At 34.3% G+C, this 14,826-nt stretch overlaps 1 protein-coding gene and 1 long non-coding RNA gene across 30 annotated transcripts in view; both read left to right on the top strand.

Moving 5' to 3' along the window:
- The window catches only part of nrxn3a (neurexin 3a), a 546,850-nt gene that overhangs the window by 199,806 nt on the left and 332,218 nt on the right, over positions 1-14,826 (top strand). The window lies entirely within an intron of this gene.
- On the top strand, positions 957-3,793 carry LOC141378539 (uncharacterized). The gene is made up of 2 exons (XR_015513233.1): positions 957-1,815; positions 2,176-3,793. It is a non-coding gene; the product is annotated as an uncharacterized LOC141378539 (long non-coding RNA).

The following is a 14,826-nucleotide window of genomic DNA, read 5'->3' as shown; positions in this document are numbered from 1 at the left end:
AGCAGTATTATTTATTATATCGATATTTATATCTGTTTTATTAAAAATAAGCTTAGATTTGTCCACCTGTCAGGTTTTAGACCATATGGGGCATAGCAGGTGTATTTGGAAATAACTCAGGTTTGTGAACACACTTCATTATTATTGTTCATTTATTCGTTTGATGGAAATTAGAACTAAATTTAGAACAAAGTTTGAAACAAATCTTTGTGCTTAACAAACAAAAGTACTTATTTATAGGCTAATTGATGTCTGTGGGTAAAGGTTTCCCTATCCACGAGAGCAAAAGCGAAAGTGAACTTACTTTACGTCATGTAAATAGCAAATGCGCTCTTGGCGCGTCGCAAGCTGGCTCTTAAAGGGAATGAGAGATGAGACTCTGATTGGTTTATTCTCAAAACACACCTATAACTCATTAAGAAAATAAACTCAACCCTTTTAGACCATGCGCCATTGCGCAAAAGCGGACTTTCCCGTCCTCATACTAGCACATATGGATTCTGACACACCCTGAATGCGTTTGCGCCCTGCGCTTTCCGTTTTGCGTATGGACCGTCAAAATAGAGCCCGAAGAGTCTCGCAATTGTTTTAGATAAAAAGTCGCAATTCCATGATAAATGCCATAGATGTCAATTTTGAGAAGAAAACTGAAAAAAAAATAATTTAAAAAAATCATCAAAAACATTTAGACACCTGCAGTTAAACTTTCAGTCCTTAATAGTTACGTAAGTCACAAGTCTGATAAATATTCATGGTAAAATTCGATGGCTTTACAAATTGCCTGTAGTTGCAAAACAAAGCGATTCTTTTCCACTTGTTTTCCCTCAGCATTAATTATCAGAGTTATCATAAAATATATTTTAAATGCTACCCGTAGGCATTCTATTATTGTCCGATGTTTGTTCCATAAATAGATAAATAAAACCATCAGGTATAACACGCTGCAGGGATGGATGGCAGTTAATATTACATGAAAATCTGAACATTTATACACAAATCCTGCAGTTAATATTACATGAAAATCTGAACATTTATACACAAATCCTGCAGTTAATATTACACGAAAATCTGAACATTTATACACAAATCCTGCAGTTAATATTACATGAAAATCTGAACATTCATACACAAATCCTGCAGTTAATATTACACGAAAATCTGAACATTTATACACAAATTCTGCAGTTAATATTACACGAAAATCTGAACATTTATATACAAATCCTGCAGTTAATATTACATGAAAATCTGAACATTTATACACAAATCCTGCAGTTAATATTACATGAAAATCTGAACATTTATATACAAATCCTGCAGTTAATATAACATGAAAATCTGAACATTTATATACAAATCCTGCAGGTAATATTACATGAAAATCTGAACATTTATATACAAATCCTGCAGTTAATATTACATGAAAATCTGAACATTTATATACAAATCCTGCAGTTAATATTACATGAAAATCTGAACATTTATATACAAATCCTGCAGTTAATATAACACGAAAATCTGAACATTTATACACAAATCCTGCAGGTAATATTACATGAAAATCTGAACATTTATATACAAATCCTGCAGTTAATATTACATGAAAATCTGAACATTTATACACAAATCCTGCAGTTAATATTACATGAAAATCTGAACATTTATATACAAATCCTGCAGTTAATATTACATGAAAATCTGAACATTTATACACAAATCCTGCAGTTAATATTACATGAAAATCTGAACATTTATATACAAATCCTGCAGTTAATATAACATGAAAATCTGAACATTTATATACAAATCCTGCAGGTAATATTACATGAAAATCTGAACATTTAAATACAAATCCTGCAGGTAATATTACATGAAAATCTGAACATTTAAATACAAATCCTGCAGTTAATATTACATGAAAATCTGAACATTTATACACAAATCCTGCAGTTAATATTACATGAAAATCTGAACATTTATATACAAATCCTGCAGTTAATATTACATGAAAATCTGAACATTTAAATACAAATCCTGCAGTTAATATAAAATGAAAATCTAAACATTTATATACAAATCCTGCAGTTAATATTACATGAAAATCTGAACATTTATATACAAATCCTGCAGTTAATATTACATGAAAATCTGAACATTTAAATACAAATCCTGCAGTTAATATAACATGAAAATCTGAACATTTATATACAAATCCTGCAGTTAATATTACATGAAAATCTGAACATTTAAATACAAATCCTGCAGGTAATATTACATGAAAATCTGAACATTTATACACAAATCCTGCAGGTAATATTACATGAAAATCTGAACATTTAAATACAAATCCTGCAGTTAAACTTCCAGTTCATTATGTTACAGTACAAAGTCACAAGTCTGATAAATATTCCATGTTGAAATTCAGTGGCTTTACAAATTGCCTGTAGTTGCACAACAAAGCGATTCTCTTCCTCTTGTTTTTCCCTCAGCATTAATTACCAGAGTTAACATAAAATATAATTTAAGCGATACCCATAGGCATTCTATCGTTGTCCGACATTTGTTCCATAAATATATAAATGGGACGTCAGGTACACAAGTAACATGCTGGAGGGATGGATTTGTTTTCCCTCATGTGTGTCTGACATGAACAGAGTCTGGGTAATCTTTTCCTCTGTCTTTTGCTGGAGAGGAAAGAGGGGGAGGAGGAGGACGCTTCACGCCCCTGCTGCTAGCGAGACTTCATCAAAAGCTGTGTTCTCCTCACTCCATTAGAAACAGGAGAACCCGTCTGAGCCACACCATCAATTAAGACAGCAACAAAAGCAAAGGACGTAACTTCAGCTATATCTCGTGTCCAATGTAGTGGTGCTCAGACAACACGGCTCAGCGGGGAGAGACAGAGAAACGCATTAGAGATGGAGGGAAGGCCAAGTGTGGGCTTAAGTAACGGGAAATGTTCTGTGATTTAATTAACCTGGGTGTAAATGCTTTGGCTAGAGTTATGAAGTGGCTTTCTGTATTGCAAATGACTTTTCTTTTTTTTTTAATTAGTGGTGCTTAGAGGTTTCGGTGAGAGGTTTTTGAAGGTTTGCTACAGTTGGATGGTCATTCAATTAACAAATAAGTCGGGATGAAATATTGAAGGCATTTGGAATTGTTCTTGGAAATGATTCACCTAAAACATAAACTTAACATACACTATTAGAAAAAAAAAAAAAACTAAAAATAAAGACAAGAACAGCATTAGTTCTATAACTTTCAGGTTTTAGTCATTAAAATATACATGTACACTGAAAAAAATGATTAATTGGATTTACTACATTTTTTTAAAGGTAGGCTGGATTTCATTCATTCATTCATTTTTTTCGGCTCAGTCCCTTTATTCATCTGGGGTCACCACAGCGGAATGAACCACCAACTTGTCCAGCATATGTTTTACACAGCAGATACTGGGAAACATCCATAAACTCACATGCACACACATACACTACGGTCAATTTAGTTAATTTAATTTACCTATAGCTCATGTTTTTGGACTGTGAGGGAAATAGGAGCACCTGAAGGAAACCCATGCCAACATGGGGAGAACATGCAAACTCCACACAGAAATGCCAACTGACCCAGCTGGGACCAGTGACCTTCTTCTTGTGAGGCGACTGTGCTAACCACTGAGCCACCGTGTCGCCCCTGGGCTGAATTTAGGCAAACAAATTTAGTTGAACATGTTCAAATTTAGCCTATATAAATTGTTTGCAACCAACAAAAAAAAAAAAAAAAAAAAAGAAGTAAATCCTGTTAATTTTTTTCAGTGTAGAAAAAGGTTATTGCTTACAATCAAATTCCTCTGAATATTTTTAACCTTTCACAATTTACAATTTCAGAATTATTTATTTTGCATTAACATTTATGAATTTAGCCCCCCTTCACAGAAATGCTATTATTTTTTGTAATTTTGGATTTGGCTTTCCCATAATTCTTTTAAATTTCTTTCTACTCTTACTTCATTACTGCGAGATATACTGTAAGCTCATAGTCACAAGATTAAACATTAAAATTGAGAGATGCAAAGTCAAAGTTCTGAGAGTGTACAGATTTTATAATATCTCATTTTTGTTCTCATTAATTTATCACATTTTGTCAATTCTACCTATTTTTTTCCAACTTAGCTTCTTTTTTCGAAATTTTGAACTTTTTTGTAACTGCAATATATAAAAATATAAGATATAGTCTCAATTTTGAAATGTATGAGTTGTGCAAAACAATTCTGACTCAATTCTAACTCTATTTCTTGTAATTGTGAGTTAAAAGGCTTACTAATATACAGTATGTGTGTTCATTTTTTCAATTCTGACTTTAATATATATAATTAAGAATATAATAAAGTCTTTATTTCTTACAGAATTATCTCAATCTTGAAAAAAAATATTTTTATTTTTTATCCATGGTGAAACCAAGTGTTCATTCAAGAACAAAAAAAATCTCGTAACTCATTAAATTATATGACCTGAACCATCTATTTTCTAAAACATACTGTAACAGTTCAGATCACAGCACCTTTACAAATGGAATAAAAACAAAAAAGTACATCAAAGATAACTTGTTGAGAATAAAGAGATTTGCTGCATCCAAAACGGCATACTATGTAGCAGATACTACTTTTGGTTTGAAACATACACCCTGACTATTAAAAATGACTTTTCAATGAGTATGAGTGAAATTTGGATGTACTACTACTTGACATGTTGTCATCATACAACCTACAGTCAGCTGCATCGCTCCGCTGTCATTCATAAATCTTCTCTCATGGCTTATGGGATAGTAAAATGTCCATCAGATGTGCACGTTAGAATCTCGCCAGAAAAGAAATGTACTTCATTTGCATTGATAGATCTATGAAGACCCCTTAACACCCAGGGAAACTTTTTGTTATACACAACACAATTAAAGAATAATAATGTTTATTTTAAGATATGTCCATAGAAGGTTTTTTGGGACCAGAAATGCTGCTTTCATGTCATCACTGTGGGAACAGCATTTGCAGCCTATATTCTTAAAGATTTATTATGAAACTAGATTTATTTGGACAAATAATGGCACTTTAATTGCATCTTTCTAAATTTAAAAACAATCTTCACAGGAATTTAATGCACACATTCTTACAGTGTTTTTTCAATCTGCTACTTCTTTTTTTTAGCAGTACACCAGTTCTTCTCTTTACACTGTTATTTTTTTTTTAAATTGACATTTATAGTAACTTAAAAACATTTCACCTTCACAGACTCTTTCCATTGCACAAGGTTATTATACAGTAGGCAAAATATTCTGTGCATCAATAATTTTATTTCTTTTTACAACAGGAAAAATTGTTCTTTAAGGAACCTAAATGAGTTCTATTTTGCATCACTGCAAAAATTACTTTTTTTTTAAATTAATTAATTAATTTATTTTACATTTTTAGGCATGTATATTGCAATAAATCTATTTGGGTTCTTTGATTTACACATTTAAAAAAATCAGCTGCAAAAACCTTTTAGTGCTGTCTGAAATCTGTTTTCTCAGCCTTTTATGTTTATGTTTAGTTATTTCACTTTATTCACCTCATTTAAAAATGCGGAAGTGCGTCAGTTTTCGTGATAGTTTTAGAACTTCCGATTCAGTCGCCTATGGGAGAAATGACTAAGAATAATGAACGGCAGAAAACAGTCAAACTACTTGCTCTACAAAAAAAATGTTTGCATTACTATACAGACTACGTAGAATATTATAATACCAAAATATCAGTTTGCAACATGCATGAAATGTTCCTGAATAAAAGTAAAAGTGCCAAACTGCAGTTAAAGTCAAAAAAAAAAAAAAAGAAATTGAAATTACATGAAACTCATGTATAAATATGGATAGCGCATTGGCGCAATGATGTTAATCGAATTTTGTGCTTTAACATGTAAAACAGGATCATGAAGGGAACATTCAAAAAACAACTCATGTAAATACCTTAATCATATTATTGTCTTATTAAGACAAATAATTTGATTACTGATGTCCATTTAATTCAATTTTAGTCATTGTTCCAGAGTAGTTGGGTTTCATAAAGAACTATTCAGGGAAGACTCGATCCCAACAATGAACCTTTATTTTATACAGAGAAATCAGCATATACCATAATAAAAGCAAACCAAAGGGCCAGCAGCAATGTTTACTTCATCCTGTTCATTTTGAATATAATTCCTAAGGTTTTGACATTGACTAAAAATCCACTTTGGAAATGGCCTGTCGAAAGCCTTGGTGTTTGTTTAGGGCTGCTCATAAGAATCGGTCATCAGATTTCTGGTTTGTGTAAGGGCCATAGCTCATGCTGTGCTATCTGGGTGGAGCCGTTTCTTGGACTCGGAGTTAAAAATGCTGTGCTTGATGAAAAACCTGTGGTGGCGGAAGATGAATCGCTCATGTGAGTCCATATTCATCACCCAGGTGTCCCGCACTTCCGATGGCCCCTGACACAAGATAAAGAGCTGTGAGACGGGAGAAATGACCTCATCTGACAGCCTCAAAGAGAACCAGCAGCACAATGGAAATGGATTGGAGCGTTCATAGGAAATATTACCGCACGCTGTATTCATGATGTGTGGCGCGATTATGCTCTGCCCTCTTCAGCCCGGCAATTGCATTGGCGGCGGTTTATTATTTTATTTTAGTTTACGGTGAAGCAGGAAACGATGGCGCGCTGAAGGAGCTGTCTGAAAAATACAGCCCGATCGATAGGAGAAGGTTTAATATCCTTCATTTCTTTCAATCGACCTGGTGGCCCTCTTTCTGTCAACAGAATTATATACTGTATGAGCTAGCGTAGTGCAGGGTGGGCTTTGTTTATAGGCTCTACTTTCTTTTTAATTGCTTTTGTTTTTAATAACTGTCCATTAGCCAGTGTACACAAAAGCACATTTTGTTCCAAACCCTGGTAGGCTTTTTTTTTTGGTTGTTGTTGTTGCTGTAATTGATTTCATTAGAGTTATATTAGTATGCTGTTAAAGTAACAGGTAAATAGACTGGAAAAATCACTATTGGAAAATGGCTAATGAATTTTTTTTTTGACTTAATTACAAAGAAATGGCAAGTACAACACTAAAATAAACAGAAAAAAAGAAAAAATGAAGCGCAGAGAATGTAAAACACAGCAACTCTTAAAAAAAGATTATTTATTAGCCTAAGAAATATTCAGCATGTTGTCTCTGCCATTTTACATTTATTTTTTGTATAGATTTTAAATGTGAATTTACTGGGTTTGAATGCTCCATGAATGATGAATGACTTGAAATGTATTTATGCGACATAAACATTAACATTATTGGTCACACTTTACAATAAGGTTTTATTAGTTAACATTAGCTAATGTATTTATTAACATGAAGTAACTATGAACAGTACTTGTAACTACAACATTTATTAATCATAGTTTACTAATGCATTATTAAAATCCACATTCGTGCTTGTTAACATTAGTTAATGCACTGTGAGTTCATTTGAACTAACAATGAACAACTTTATTTTCATTAACTAACATGAACAAATACTGTAATAAATATATTGTTTATAGTTTGATCATGTTAGCCAATGCTTAACATTAACTAATACAACCTTATTGTAAAGAGTTACCACGTTATCTAAGTCATAGCATTTTTAACTAAACCATAATGTTACTGATCAGCAGCTTTTGAGTAATCTGTAAATATGAAGAAAAAAAACCCTGAAACGTTCACTGTCAACATATTATTCCTTCATTCTCTACTTTACACTAATTAAACCCGTGAGGAATTTATATATTTGCAATTTAGATTAAATAAATTACATGAGTTTTGTTTTCCTTCACTTTTGTCAATTGGTGAAGTTTGTTTTCGCCATTGTCACCAATGGCTTGCTTGTTTTGGGACTTCTGGAACTGCATCGATGCATTTGCTCTTCATTGTTTGGACTTTTAGCAGTAAAAACTAAACCACACTTAACTAAACTGAACTTCAACTCTGAAATCTGGACTGACACTGTTTCAATTTACTAGAACTTGTTAAGCTGCTTTGACACAATCTACATTGTAAAGCGCTATAGAAATAAACATGAATTGAATTGAATGTTTAATTAAGCTCAGTCTCTAAATAAATGAATAAAACATATTCCTAACAAAACAAAAAAAACTTATCAAACAAAATGATCACAATTTTATTTAAATTTCCGTTGAAAAAATTAGGCCCAAAACATTTTTTTCATGATGCAGTAGTTTATTAATTGACATGTTGACATGTGTTTTATGAAATATTCTTAAATATAGTGCTCCCTTGTTAACCACGGGAGTTATGTTTTCAAAATAACCCAAAAGTAGTTAGCTTTATCATTTTTTTTTACATCTATCATATATGTTTTAAGGCTGTAAAACCCCATACTGCACACTTTATACACTATTCTTAGACTGGCATTAACATTTTAACTTTTTTCTCTCGTTTAAACACTCTCATTCAAAATTTCGTTGAAAAATTAGTGCAGTATTATAGAATGAAATCACAGATCAAAACCTGTTGTGAGGTGCAAACATTCATCGTTGTCAGCAAAATGTTCATAAAGCTTTTAAGCTTTTGTGCGAATATGTTGGCATCCAGCAAAATGTTCTTTTTCCTGCAGTCACTGATCACACTGCATTTGCCGCGCACATGACAGTGTCCTGAGTCGTAGCTAGACACCGCAGACAGCCGCTGACTTGCGGCGACGGTGTCAGTACCCTGATATAAACCTATGTTAACTATTCTAAAATGCATGGTGCTGCTGTGCATCTGGTGTGCGACCACTAGTAGCGATCAAAGATTCATGTTAATTTGACAAGTTAAAAGCATTCTAAACTGTACAGGAGACATGTGAGAGATTGATTGACACTGGTCTACAACCAATCAGGATGCAGAACACTGCACTGTAAAAAAAAAAAAAAAAGCATGTCAAATTGCACAAAAAAATAAATAAATCTGCAAAACTGTGAGACACAAAAGGTGACCTGCATTATAGTGAAGGACTACTGTACACTGTAGAAAAATGCTGGGTTCCACACAATTCCTTCATGTTGTCCTAACACAAATTGATTGTTAACTTAATTTTTACTAATTTAGGTAGATTGAACATATTCTAAAACAAGTTGTCCCCCCAAAAAGCTTAAGATTTGGGTAGTTTTAATACATTTTTAAATAAGTAGTTTTAAAAAGCTGTATTTTAGTGTATAACATTTTTTTTTACAAATGTTTTGATAATGAAATAACATATTTTTTTACACCATGGGGGTACATATTTGATCCTCCATGTAAGACAAGACTACGTACAGTAAACTCAAAATTTAGAATTTTATGTAAACATTGCTATCTATAACTCTTACAATTCTGTAAAAATTGTGTGTGAGTGAGGCAATGAATTAATGAATGAATAAATAAATGCACGTGTGGGTTTCTTCTGGGTGCTCCGGTTTCCCCCACAGTCCAAAGACATGCGGTAAAGGTGAATTGGGTAAGCTAAATTGTCCTTAGTGTATGAGTGTGAATGAGTGTGTGTGGATGTTTCCCAGGGATAGGTTGCGGCTGGAAGGGCATCCGCTGCGTAAAAACGTGCTGGATAAGTTGGCGGTTCATTCCGCTGTGGCGGAATAGACTAAGGGACTAAGCCGAAAAGAAAATTAATGAATGAATAAATAAATGCATGATTTTTGCGTCCTAAAGTTTTATGCAAGTAAAATGTTATGAGCTCCCTGCATACAGTAGGTTTTGAAGCGATGAACGTTTAGAGAAAATCCAGGTTACTCTCTGTCTAATCCTCTGGCAATTTGGTGCTCAAACCTTCCCGATAACATTGAAAAATAACGTTGGTATTACTGTAATGATCGAGGCTTTATGTGTTTAGCACTAGACACCTTCAAGGCCTCCATAAGCTTTAAAAGCGGAATGACGTACGGCTGTATTTAGAGGAACGGACAGGAACCGCTTCAGTTGAAGCAAGTTTATTTGATCTCTCACACTTCCGCCGAGAAAACCATGAAACACAATAAAGCATCTCAGCATAATCTATTTATTTATCTTTCCTTTTTTTCCTCTCTAAAACCTCAGTATATTCTTTGAACTCCTCTACGTCTCAGCCAGAGCGTGCGAAATCCATCCCGAATCAATACTGTCGTCTGATACCTTTATTTGACGATCTCTGCGTGCCTACTCGGGATTGCGTGCGACCAACAGACGCGCCTGACATGACCATCAAACATGATTTCCAACGACTAACTTCATTCAATATGGCTCATAAAGAAATAGTAGTGTGCAAAAATCCATTTTTGGTCAGGCAAGGTGACCTTGTGGGAGGGGGGGAAGTGGTCTTTGCTTTAAGGCTTAGTCACTCAAGTGGAGCCATCCATCACCACGCATTTCCAGGAAAAACAAATTATGCCCTGTACCAGCACATAAACGTGGCCAATCAATATCTCTGCCCTGCCTCAAATGCCACACATTTTACACCGTTTCTAATCATCTTGTTGTCTTTCCACCTCTGCCAGTTCAATGGAGTGGATCATAGTCATTTATTTTTCCCCCTCTTTTATTATTAGTAGTATTTGTTTGTGTGACATCACTTTTCATCTTCTGAACTAATCGGGTTTGTTGCTTGAATCAATTGCATGCTGCTTATAATAAGTAACCTTTTGAGGTGCATTGTTATTGCTTATTATACTTTTTATCTAGCATTGATTGATATGTTCTGCAAACTAATGAAGGAGATAGGGTGTATTTCTTTTAGAAAAACTAAAAACTTGTGCTTTTGGTATTTAAATGTGCCTATCTCTTTGTACTTACTTCTACCATACTCTATTATAGTACCATTACTACAGTATTTACATCTATCTATCTATCATCTATCTAACTATCTATCTATCTAGAACAAAATTTTATTAGCAAAATTTAAGTGTAGACTTAAATAATAATTTCAGCTTTTTCTATATACTATAGTAATGTAAAGTTAATACTAAAGTATTTCTGAACCATACTATAGTACTTGAATTTAATCTGTTGTGGTAATTGTATAGTTGCTACAGTAATACAACTACTATAGCAATAATTACCCAATACTGTGCTAGGCAAAATCATGGTCTGGGGTTACATTCAGTATAGGGGCATGCAGGAGTTCTGCAGAGTGGATTGCAACATCGACAGCCTGTGGTATCAGGACATTTGTGTTGCCCATTACATTATAAACCACAGAAAAGGGCAAATTCTTCAGCAGGATAGCGCTCCTTCTCATACTTAAGCCACCACATCAAAGTTCCTGAAAGCAAAGAATGTCAAGGTGCTCCAGGATTGGCCAGCCCAGTTATCAGACATGAACATTATTGAGCATGTCTGGGGTAAGATGAAGGTGGAGGCACTGCATATGAATCCAAAGAATCTTGTTGAACTCTGGGAGTCCTGCAAGAACACGTTCTTAGCCATTCCAGATGACTTTATTAATAAGTTATTTGAGTTATTGCAGAGATGTATGGATGCAGTTGTCCAAGCTCTTGGGAGTCATACACAATATTATTTCTTTTTCCACTGCACTGACTTTAGTCTATACTGACTTTAGTCTAAACTTTTATCTCAGCAAAGTCAGAACTTACTTTCCTAATTAAATAATTAAAAATCAAAGCATGATCATGGTATTTTGGTAAAATAAGCCATTTTTTGAGGCCTTTGCCTTTCATATAAGCCACTTCTTAGACCAAATGATCCACTAGAAGTCAAGCTATTATTTGTTGTTCCTAAAACTTGGATAGGCGACAAGACTTTTGCCAGATAGTGTATATACTGTATTAGTCTTTTTCCCACAAACAACAGTCAGTCTATTTTTCTATTTTAATTTCACATTTGTGTTCAGATTACTCTTGAATACCTAAATTAGCCTTTCCAAATCAGTCTACAGCATCTAAATTAGAAGCTCAATACCACAAATATAAATAAAAGCTGAGATACTAAAGAGGGCTGTAACAAGAGAAGAATGTGATAAAGGCCCACAGTATGGTTAGAGGCGAAAAAAAAAAAACTGGTGTCTTTTCTCTAGGCTTTAAAAAAAAATCAACTGCGATTGGGTTTTTTTTCTGGAAGTCATCTGTTTCATGTTGCCAGAGAATGGTCAAAGCTCCTCTCTCCTGCTCTCTTATCTGCACAATCCTGCTCTGATTGAAGCGCTAACTCTCAACTGCCTTTGATCAGGTCGTGTGTCACTTAAGACTGTTCTGAATGGAGTCTCATCTTCCTCATCCTGCAGTTCCAGATCGGCTCTGGCTCTCAATCAAAAACACAATTAGAACAGCATTAAAAAAAGACAGGGCCGCTCCGTCTTATCCATACCATCGGCTGCCTTTAACTCTCGCTCATTCATCCTTCTGTTTTTAATTTGCTCTTTCTTTTGTTTCAGAGCATGTCAGGTGTTTTGAAGAATTAACCATTGATCTCCTCATGCACTTATAATGAATGAAAGCAGAGTGAATGTGATAGATTTACTACAGTCAGGTTTATTTATTTATTGGGCTTATGCATTTTTTAATTTTTGGTCTGTATTTGGAGATTAATTTGGTTGCTGTATTCTGCCACCCAATAACGGAGATGCGGTTTATTATGCTTCATCTTCTCTTGTATTTTTTTTATTTATTTTATTGTGTGTGATTTTACTGTAGATTTAAAAAAAATGCAGGAGAAGGTGAGGGGATATAGATAGGAGTGTAATGATCAGTGTTGGGAGTAATGCTTAAAAAAAAAAAAAAGAATTACAGTAACGCAGTAGTGTAAAGCATTAGTAATACATTTTCAGTAATATTTTACTCGGTACATTTTCAGCAACAACAAACTTTTTGCCTGCAAGACATTTACAAATAAAAAATACTGCAAGTAAGTTTTATATCCTGTTTGTGGTTAGTGAATATAGGCGTGTTGTCATTTATCTCCCTCTGGCTATTGGAACTTTTTACTTTAAACACGGAATGATTTCAGCCCCAGAGCTTGAGGTCCGAGGCTATTGGCTCAGCCCGGTTAGCAGTAACCGTAGCAGTTAGATGAAAATGGCAGAAGACAGTACATTCGCGAGATGGACGTACGTGCATATGTCGGTATTTCACTGACAAATGTTGTAAGCGCAGTTTTACAAGTTACCTGTAAATTTAACTGTTTGTGGACAAAACTGCTCGCGTGCAAAATTTCTCACAGTCCCACGCACTCAAAACACTGCTCACGTGTGAATGATCTGCTCTCGCTCAGTCAGATGATGCAGACACAATTTGTGTCTTGTGTTTCCTCTTCCTTTCGTGCTTTTTCTCTCCCGAGATCCTCCTGTTAAATTGGTTATCCCAAGAATGTTGATATATATATTGCTACACTATTTACCTACAGGTTATGGTAAATACTATGATAATTACTGTTGTTTTTGAGTGTTACTGCTCATGTTTTAGGCTAGAATTATTTACAACTTGTTAATGAATGCTTCAGCATATTGTAGTATTAAGAATAGTGAACTGATCAAATGAAATACAAAGTGTGGCCAACTCTGGCCCACGGGCCCTAGTTAGGGCATCTCTGATCTAGATGAATGAGTAGTAATCAGGCTTATTTAATTATTATTTTTTACATTAACTTTTTGTTCAGCATTTGAAAATTAATTCTGTTGTCATGTAAGATATTTTGCCCTAATAAAAAAAAGAAATCAGAAAATAATCTTAGATTATCTAAAGGCTAACCAGGTTTATTTATTTTTGGTCTTTTTTGGTCAGCATTTGAAGAATAATTTGGTCACTATGTGAGATATTCTGTAAGCTATAACCTCGATGGATTAAGTACGGTAAGAAAAAAAAAATCCTTATTTATTTACTTTATTTTTTTTATTTAAATGCATCAACCTTAAAACATGCATATACCTTTCCTTGTATTGATTATTTGTTTTTTTCGGCACTTATTAAATTGCATCACTATGTAATGCGATTACTTAAACTCGTCCCTTTTGGCTGCTCACACTGTCATGCCAATGTGGAAGATTGTTCCCGCGAAGATGGGCAGCACTTCTGGAAAGCATTAATTACCACAGAATGGGACCATTAATCAGAGCTGTCTATGCCAGACAGAGCAGAAGGCAGCAGAAAAGGGCTTCTCTCTGCTTCAGTGCTGAATGACTGGAGGTGCTCTTATGCATATACCCTGGTGCACAGGAGCACTGCAACCAAACTAGGACATTGACATAATGAAGACAGATTTTCTTTGGGGACCTTAGTGTTTCATACATGTTGACAGCAAGGGACAAGTACGACCTTATAGCTCACTGCTGAAATTCTGCTTAAATATCGCCTTTTTCTTCAGAACTTTCATCAGTCGTTGCAGATGGAAACATTTCAAATAGATCAAAAACAGCTTAGATGTCACAGCATCTCTAGTTGTGTTTACATCTGCTGTTAAAATGACTTTTTGTCAATCTGATCACAAGTGGGCGATAGTGAATACAGGCGTAAACAAGGTCTGAATTGGTTTGAGCTTGACCACTTTTAGAGGTAGTTGAAAACACATTCAGCTGATTGCTTGTGTAGTGCAGTTCAATGCATTTGGATAAGGTATAGCCACTAAATAGGAACTTAAACTCTGTGCCTGTTTACATGGAGTTAAAATGCATCGTTGTTAATCTGATCCCAAGTGGATGATGAGTCTGGTTTAAATCATTTCAAGTTTGTCCGCTTTAGAGCTCTGACATAAAACATATTTACGTGGACTGCTTTTAAAAAAAAATTATTTATTTTTTAGCTCAAAAGGTCCT

The sequence above is a fragment of the Danio rerio genome, chromosome 17, assembly GCF_052040795.2.
Source record: "Danio rerio strain M-AB ecotype USA chromosome 17, GRCz13ab, whole genome shotgun sequence".
Lineage (NCBI taxonomy): Eukaryota > Metazoa > Chordata > Actinopteri > Cypriniformes > Danionidae > Danio > Danio rerio.
Note: the sequence above shows the minus strand (reverse complement) of the source record. Positions and strands in the feature narration are given on the sequence as shown.